The 8,216-nt window shown below is 47.7% G+C and overlaps 1 pseudogene; it reads left to right on the forward strand.

Annotated features, from left to right (window-relative positions):
- The first annotated feature begins 281 nt into the window (after positions 1 to 281).
- Positions 282 to 399, forward strand: LOC126458817 (5S ribosomal RNA; annotated as a pseudogene).
- The last annotated feature ends 7,817 nt before the right edge of the window (positions 400 to 8,216 follow it).

An 8,216-nucleotide genomic window follows, 5' to 3' on the forward strand; every position in this document is an offset into this window, starting at 1 on the left:
ACCCCCGTGTGCACGCCACACGTACTCTGCTACCCTAGTAGCTGCTTCCGGTGTGTGGGATGCCATGGTTTTTCGCCAAAAGAAACTCGTTGACATTTCTCTGCTTGGAACGCACATCCGTTAAGATGCCATTTTGAACGCTACGTATAGTACCGCCGCCTATTAGAACGTCATGAAACTCTTGGGACTTAAGCGAGAATATTCCATGATGTCCCACAGCAAATGCCACATTTCGTCAACCGAAATTGTCCACGAAAAAAATTTGTTGCATTATTTATTGAGGCAAAGGCCTTGCCGCAGTGGATACTCCGGTTCCCGTGAGATCACCGAAGTTAAGCGCTGTCGGGCGTGGTCGGCACTTGGATGGGTGACCATCCAGGGCACCATGCGCTGTTGCCATTTTTCGAGGTGTACTCAGCCTCGTGATGCCAATTGAGGAGCTACTCGACCGAATAGTAGCGGCTTCGGTCAAGAATACCATCGTACGACCGGGAGAACGGTGTGCTGACCCCTCACCCCTCCTATCCGCATCCTATCCGCATCCTCTCTAGGTCATCACCATCAGCAAAACTGGCTCTGCTCAGGGGCAGCGGGTCGCTTTCCTTGCACACCAGCGGCCGGATAGGCGTCTGAGCGCTGTGGACATCTCCCGCTGTGACGCCACCGGACGGTGCCTGACGTCGTAGTGGACGCAGAAGCGTCGTCTCAGTATACCGCTGGAGCGGGATCCACGCAGCCGGCTTACATAACGAGGCCGTCGGCGCAGCGTAGTACTGTGTCAGCAACGCGGAGTATGTGGGCAGCCAGCCCATCACCAAGTCAGTGGCCAGCCAGCCGCTGACCGAGTGTGTCAAGCAGCGTAGATGCGTCAGTAAAGGAACTTGTTACATTAGCAGCTGCCTTTCCTTTGAGACACCTGGGTTCCCATCTCGCGTCCACCACCTCTCACGTCATTCTGGCACGTAGCCGCCCCACCCTGCAACCAGGGGGCGCCATACATGAGATAGTCATAGAAGTGACAAAGGAGAGTGGTTGTGATGAATGTTTACCACATACTGGAGGGTGTCATCTCACGGCAACAGCAAAGTGGAAAGCGTGATGCTTGTACACAAGCTACAGTTCTGTATTCTGCTCAAGGTAATACGCAGGAAAACTGTTAATAGACTCAAGACGGCTAGTGCCAAGAGCATAGTGTGTTCGAATTGGTGACTTTCTCTCTCGATACAATTTGAAACGAGACTCGTCCGACTAGGCAACATGTTTCCAGTCATCAACAGTCCAATGTCGGAAACTGCTTGGTAGATTACAACTGCGTGCTGGACCGATACTCGAACACTGGACTTATGCCTTCCGTGGCCAAGTGTTCTACGACTGAGCTACCCAAGCACGACTCACAAACCGTCCTCACAGCTTTACTTGTGCCAGTACCTCGTCTCCTACCTTCCAAACTTCACAGAGGCTCTCCTGCGAAACTCCGCTGCAGAGTGAAAATTTCATTCTCGAAACATCCCCCAGGCTATGACAAACCCATGTCTCCGCAGTATCCTTTCTTTCAGGAGTGCTAGTTCCGCAAGTTTCACAGGAGAACTTCTGTGAAGTTTGGATGGTAGGAGACGAGGTATCGGTGGAAGTAAAGCTGTGAGAACTGGTCGTGAGTCGTGCTTGGGCAGCTCAGTTGGTAGAGCATTTGTCCGCGAAAGGCAAAGGTCTCGGTTCGGCACACAGTTTTAATCTGCCAGGCAGTTTCACATCAGCGCAAACTCCGCTGCAGAGTCATCAAGGGTAGACGAATGGGCTTTAGGCTACGAAAGCTCATATAGATCATGTTTCGTTGAATGCTTTGCACGCTGACTCTTGTTGACGGCCCAGCAATGAACTCTCCACCAATTAGCGGAAGGGTTGCACTTCTGTGACGTTGAAGGATTCTCTGGAGTCGTCGTTGGTCCCGTTCTTGCAGGATCTTTTTCCGGCCGTAGCGATGTCGGAGGTTTGATGTTTTACCGGGTTCCTGATATTGATGGTACACTCGTGAAATGGTCGTACGGGAAAATCCCCACTTCATCGCCTGCCTCTGAGATGCTGTGTCCTATCGCTCGTGCGCCGACCATAGCACCACTTTCAACCTCACTTAAATCTTGATAACCTGTCATTGTAGCTGCAGTAACCGATCTAACAACTGTGCCAGTCGCTTGTTGTCTTATATAGGCATTGCCGACCGCAGCGCTGTATTCTGCCTGTACATATCTCTTTATATGAATACGCATGCCTATACCAGTTTCTTTGGCCCTTCAGTGTAGCAAGCAAAGAGGACATGGGTGGGGACTACGAATGGGTGCCGGTCGATGGGAATATGAGTCGGTGGAGAGGCGAAGGGACCCGAGATAATTCGCGCACGTGCGATAAACACTGTGTCCGGATGGAGCAGCGGTTAACGCAACTGCCTGGTAACCAAGAGATCCCGGGTTCGAATTCCGGTCCAGCAAACATTTTCACTCGCCGCTGATTCTGAATGAAGTCCCGGTGCAGTTGACATCAATAATTCCTTCCCTTTCCTTTCTCACTCCCTTCCCCCTCCTGCCCCTGCACCTTCAATTTACATACAGCATTCTGCCGAACCGGGACTCGGCTCTGGGATCTTGACTTTCCTGGTGCGGCACACAGTTTTAATGTGCCAGCAAGTTTTAAAATGTTGTTTTCCTCAAATATTACAACACGTCCCTCTGGCACTCGGCCACTCAACTGTTAAGGAATTCGTTTAAGATTATTGATTTTGTAGCCCGTTAACGAACAGTATCGGGTCACTGCCTACACGTCTCTTGCGATGCCTGCTCCATACTTCGTTATTTTGTTTACCGTCGCGCTCGGGCCAGTCGGAGCGATCCACCTACGGCAGCAGTCATTCAGGGCGCCGGACGTGACGTCACGAAGCCTTGCGTAACGGCCGGCGCGGCGCGTGCGGGGGTGGAGGACGTATCGACCCGAGGCGCGGCGCGGCCCGGCGGCTGCCGCTTGCAGAGCACAGCACAGCTCAGCGCTGCACGGCCGGCGCCGCTCTCAAACTCGCTTCTGTGGCGGAACTCGCCTGCCACTCTGGGCCTCGCGTGCAGACCCGCCCACGGCGGCACGGAGATGCGTGCGCCTCGCTATGTTTAGCAGCGATTCAGGCGAGGTTGCCTTCTTTTGAGTGTACTCTGCACGCACCGAGCACACTGCCGGTAAAAAAGTAACCTTGTCCAAAAATAGAAACTAGCATAATATCCGAATAACTGTGAATCAAGAAAACGACTCAAGTTTACAATCAATACGACCACAGCACCACCACATAAGCAATATTTTATTGAGTCGGAAAACATGAATTAAGCATAACCTTATGGAACATCCGCCTAACCTTCTGAATGGTTAAATACCCTCAGGTGACAAAAGACATGGCCTAGCGATATGTGTACATACAGATGGTGGTAGTGTCGTATACACAAGGTATACGAGGACAATGTATTGGCGGAGCTGTCATTTGTGATCAGTCCATTCAAGTGAAAAGGTTTCCGACGTGATTATGTCCGCACAACGGGAATTAACAGATTTAGAACGCGGATTGGTGGATCCATTTCGGAAAATGTTAGGGAACTCAGTACTCTGTGAGCCACAGTGTCAACGGTGAGCCGAGAATACCACATTTCAGATCTTACCTCTCACCACGGACAACACAGTGGCCGACGTTCTTCACTTCACGACTGAGCGCAGCAGCTTTTCCTAGTATTGTCAGTGCTACCAGACAAGCAACACTGCGTTAAATAACCGCAGAAATGAATGCGGGGCGTATGAAGAATGTATCCGTTCGGACAATGCCAATTTGGCGTTAATGGACCCATGCTTGTGGTCATATCGGTTCAGCCTTAGAAGACTGGACAATCCTGGCCTGGTCACATGAGTCCCGATTTCAGTTGGTAAGAGTTGACTGCAAAGTTCGAGCGCGGCCCAGACCTCACGAAGCCATGTCAACAAGACACTCTGCAAGCTAGTGATTGCTCTGTAATAGTGTGGGCTGTGTTTACATGAAATGGATTGGGTCGTCTGGACCAACAGAACTGATCATTCGCTGGAAATTGTTACTTTCGGCTATTTGGAGACCGTATGCAGCCACTCATGGACGTCATGATCCCAAACAACGACGAAATTTTTATGGGTGGCAAGGTGCCATGTCACCAGGACACAGCTATTTTCGATTCGTTTGAAGAACTTCCTAGACAATTCTAGTCAATGATTTAACCACCCAGATCGCCCGACATGAAACCCATCAAAACTTTATGGGACATAAGTGAGAGTTCAACTCTGCACAAAATATTGCACCGTAAACCCTTCCGAATTTATGGGCGGCTATAGAGGCAGCATGGCTCAATATTTCTGCAGGGGACTTCCAACGATTTGTTCAGTCCATGACATGTCGAGTCGCTGCACTATGCCAAGCAGAGGAGGTCCGACAATATATTAGGAGGTATCACATGGCTTTTGTCACCTTAATGTATTTTCTTACTTATTTTACTTTTACGCGATCAGGCCCAACGGATCGCGAGCTGCAACATGTTTCCTTCTTCATCGTCTTCTATCAATCTCTGCCATCTGCCCTCCGTTCAGTAACAATTAATGACTGTTGCCTATCTCCACGGACACCATCCCTCCACCTTTTCCTTGGTCTTCCCGGTGGTCTCCCACCTGTGAGGATGAAATCCAGCAGCTTTCATGACCACCCGTCGTCTTCCTCGCCATCCATCCGAGCCATAGCACATCGCTGTGGTCGCTTGCTTCTGATGATTGCTGCTGTATTGGCAGTTCGGTACTGTTCATCTAATTCATCGCTGATTCTGATTCTCCATCTAACCGTCTTTGAGTCCAGCACCCGAGATCTTCCGCAGCACTTAGCTCTCAGATATGAGATGTTCATGGAAGTCCTGCTTTCGGATACTCCTCGTCTCACGGCCATAAAGTCCCCTGGAATGGATCAAGGTCTTATACAGCCGAATCCTGAACTGTCTAAAGAAACATCTGGAGCGAAGCTGTTGTGTTAGGCTGTAGGAGGATCGATTTTCTGCTGGATTATGGCGTTGATCTCTGCTTCGCATCACAAGCTCTCCATGATAAGTGCTGCCAGGTATCTAAATTCACGGACGCTCTTGCAGGACCGGTATCCCTCCCATCCGCAGTGTTATAGTTGTCCAGTATCGTGAACTTGGCTACCATTCGTAACGAGTAAACCGTTTTGGTTTTGTTCATGTGTAGGCCGAATTTGCTGGCGGCCATCTCCAGTGCCCTGGCCATTTGTTTCAGTTTCTCTTCAGAGCTGCTGAGTAGGCAAATATGTCAGGTTCGTCCTTCGAATTGGATCCCTTCGAAGTTCTGTTTAAATGTCTTACATATGATGCTCTCAAGGATAAAACTGTACAGGAATTGAACAGGTTAGGGTATAACCATCTCCGTGCCTGAGACCCGTCACAGTTTCGGAGTAATTTGTTGCTCGGTTTTCCATCTTCACCTTACTGCGTGGTTCATTTAGGCCGATCTGTACTAGGTTGATGAGTTTCTATAGCATTCAAAATTCTAGGCATCATATTAATTATACCTTTGTTAATTAATAATCTTCGTCTACCTAAACGTTCATAAATAATATTAGACACGCAAAACAAACCAGGAGAACATAAACTATGACCGACTATTAAAGAAAGTGAACCCATACAACCCCATCAATTCATAGTGATTAATCCACCAATAACCATTCTTATGTGAGCAACAGAAGAATAAGGAATTAAACACTTTAAATCAACTTGACGAAAGCAAATAAATCTAACAATAACTCCACCAGATAAACTGAAAGACAGGCAGAAATAATTAAACTTCAACCCAAATAAGAATTAGCCTTTACTACACGAAAAATTCCATAGCCACCTAGCTTCACTCTTGTGACATATGCTGTCATAGGCCTTCCGTAAATCAACAAAAAAAATGTGCAGTGTTCTCTTGTTTTTCCAGTGTGCTGGGGGAGAACAAAAACGTGACCTTACCATTGATCAGCATGATCGAATATGGTTCAGATGGCTCTGAGCACTATGGGACTTGACATCGGATGTCATCAGTCCAAGAACTTAGAAGTACTTCAACCTAACTAACCTAAGGACATCCATGCCCGACGCAGGATTCGAACCTGCGACCGTAGCAGTCGCGTGGTTCCGGACTGAGGAGCCTAGAATCGTTCGACACCCGCGGCCGGCCATGATCGAATACTTTTCTTATATTCACCAGTTAATGATGCTAAAAAGCTTTGAATCCTTTGTTCAAAATGGATCAAATGGCTCTGAGCACTATGGGACTTAACATCTATGGTCATCAGTCCCCTAGAACTTAGAACTACTTAAACCTAACTAACCTAATGACATCACACAACATCCAGTCATCACGAGGCAGAGAAAATCCCTGACCCCGCCGGGAATCGTACCCGGGAACCCGGGCGCGGGAAGCGAGAACGCTATCGCACGATCACGAGCTGCGGACAATCCTTTGTATGAAGGCTGTTGGACACGATCTTATAGCATACATTAAGCAGAGTGACTACTCAGTAGCTGTCACATTTCAATTTGTCACCCTTGTTATGGACTGGACAGTTCAAAACCATTTTCCATTCTGCTGGTAGTGGTCCAGATTGTTTGTATCAGCCGGTGTAGTGTTTCTGTAAGTTTCTCGCCTCCTTCCCTGATCATCTCGACCAGTATTCCGTCTTCATCTCGGCTCTCATTCTTCCTAAGTCATTTCATTTGGTTTTGATCCCATCCAATGTCGGCAGAGGCTAATCTGGGTCAGCTGTGGAAAAAAACCGTACTTCGTGTTCAGTACAGTTAAAAAGCTGGTCAAAGTAATCATTCCATCCTTCGGCGATTTCACTATCGTTGGTTAGGTCTTTGACAAACTTTTGTCTGATACCTTTCCCTGGACGTCTTTAAATTCTGCTTCCGGCTCAACGATGATGTCATTAACATACTTTCTCTTTGCTCTTCTCCAAATTGCTTGCTTCTCAGAGTTACTTCTAAATTTTTAAAAAAATCGGTGGCTCGTTCTCGACTGCTAGCAGCTGACTCTTAACATAAAGAAATTTAACGCACTGTAGCAAGCTCTGTCAGGCTCCATTTACGGTGCCGATTATGTAGTAGCTATTTTTGGTAGCACTAAGTTGGGCGCAAGTTATGTGGTAGAGCTATCTTTGATAAGCCTACATTTGGAAGAAGTGTATCGCCTGATTTCTGAAGGTGAATAACCGAAGATGAAATCAAAGAGTTGTGCTGTGTGAAGGCTATCAGAAAATAATATACATGAAAACATGCAACTGAGTTATTAATCAAGATCTTTAATGAAATGAAGCTACTAAAACACAATCCACTGCGTCAGAGAACCCTTGACTTGGATGGAATGTTAACTGCAATTCAGTTATTCCATTTCCGTCTCTGAGCACAATTGCATCTGGCGATATATGTACTACAAATATTCACAGAGTTTGGAGTGCAGAGTCATGCTATCAACTCTGGTGAAAAGTGAGAGTGCTGCCTTGTAGTGCAAGCAGAAGTGTCACTCTCCATATCGTGAGGGCCGGAAGAGCGGCTGGAGAAGTGGGCTCACTACGTCGCAAGTCTTTTCTGTCGAGTGGTATGTCACAGTCTCTGCAATTCCATTACTGTGGATCGTATCACATAGTCTCCAACGACTGCCTCAAGTTACTCAGCGAAAATCATCAGTGAGCAAAGATGCATGCAAACATCTTGGGACTCAAAACAATTAAAGAGTAGTGACAGCAGCAATTAACAACATTAACGGCTCTTTTTGTATGCAGAATGCCCCGTGTTCGTCGGTTTTGTGCTATTGGAAGAGGTAATCTATGTGGCCGTCCATGGTCGATGCAGTTACTGGCCACTCATCCTGGATTTAGACGTCATAGAAGCTGCTGCGAGCTAGTGCTCTATTGACCACTCACGCAGATGCCGGCTACCAGTTTTCGTTGACCTACTGGCAACTTACGTTAGTGTTGATCGTCGGTAAAGCAGATGCCAGACTGAGATTCATTGGAAGAATCCTAAGGAAATGCAATCCGAAAACAAAGGAAGAAGGTTACAGTACGCTTGTTCGCCCACTGCTTGAATACTGCTCAGCAGTGTGGGATCCGTACCAGATAGGGTTGATAG

This window comes from Schistocerca serialis, chromosome 2 (genome assembly GCF_023864345.2).
Source record: "Schistocerca serialis cubense isolate TAMUIC-IGC-003099 chromosome 2, iqSchSeri2.2, whole genome shotgun sequence".
NCBI lineage: Eukaryota > Metazoa > Arthropoda > Insecta > Orthoptera > Acrididae > Schistocerca > Schistocerca serialis.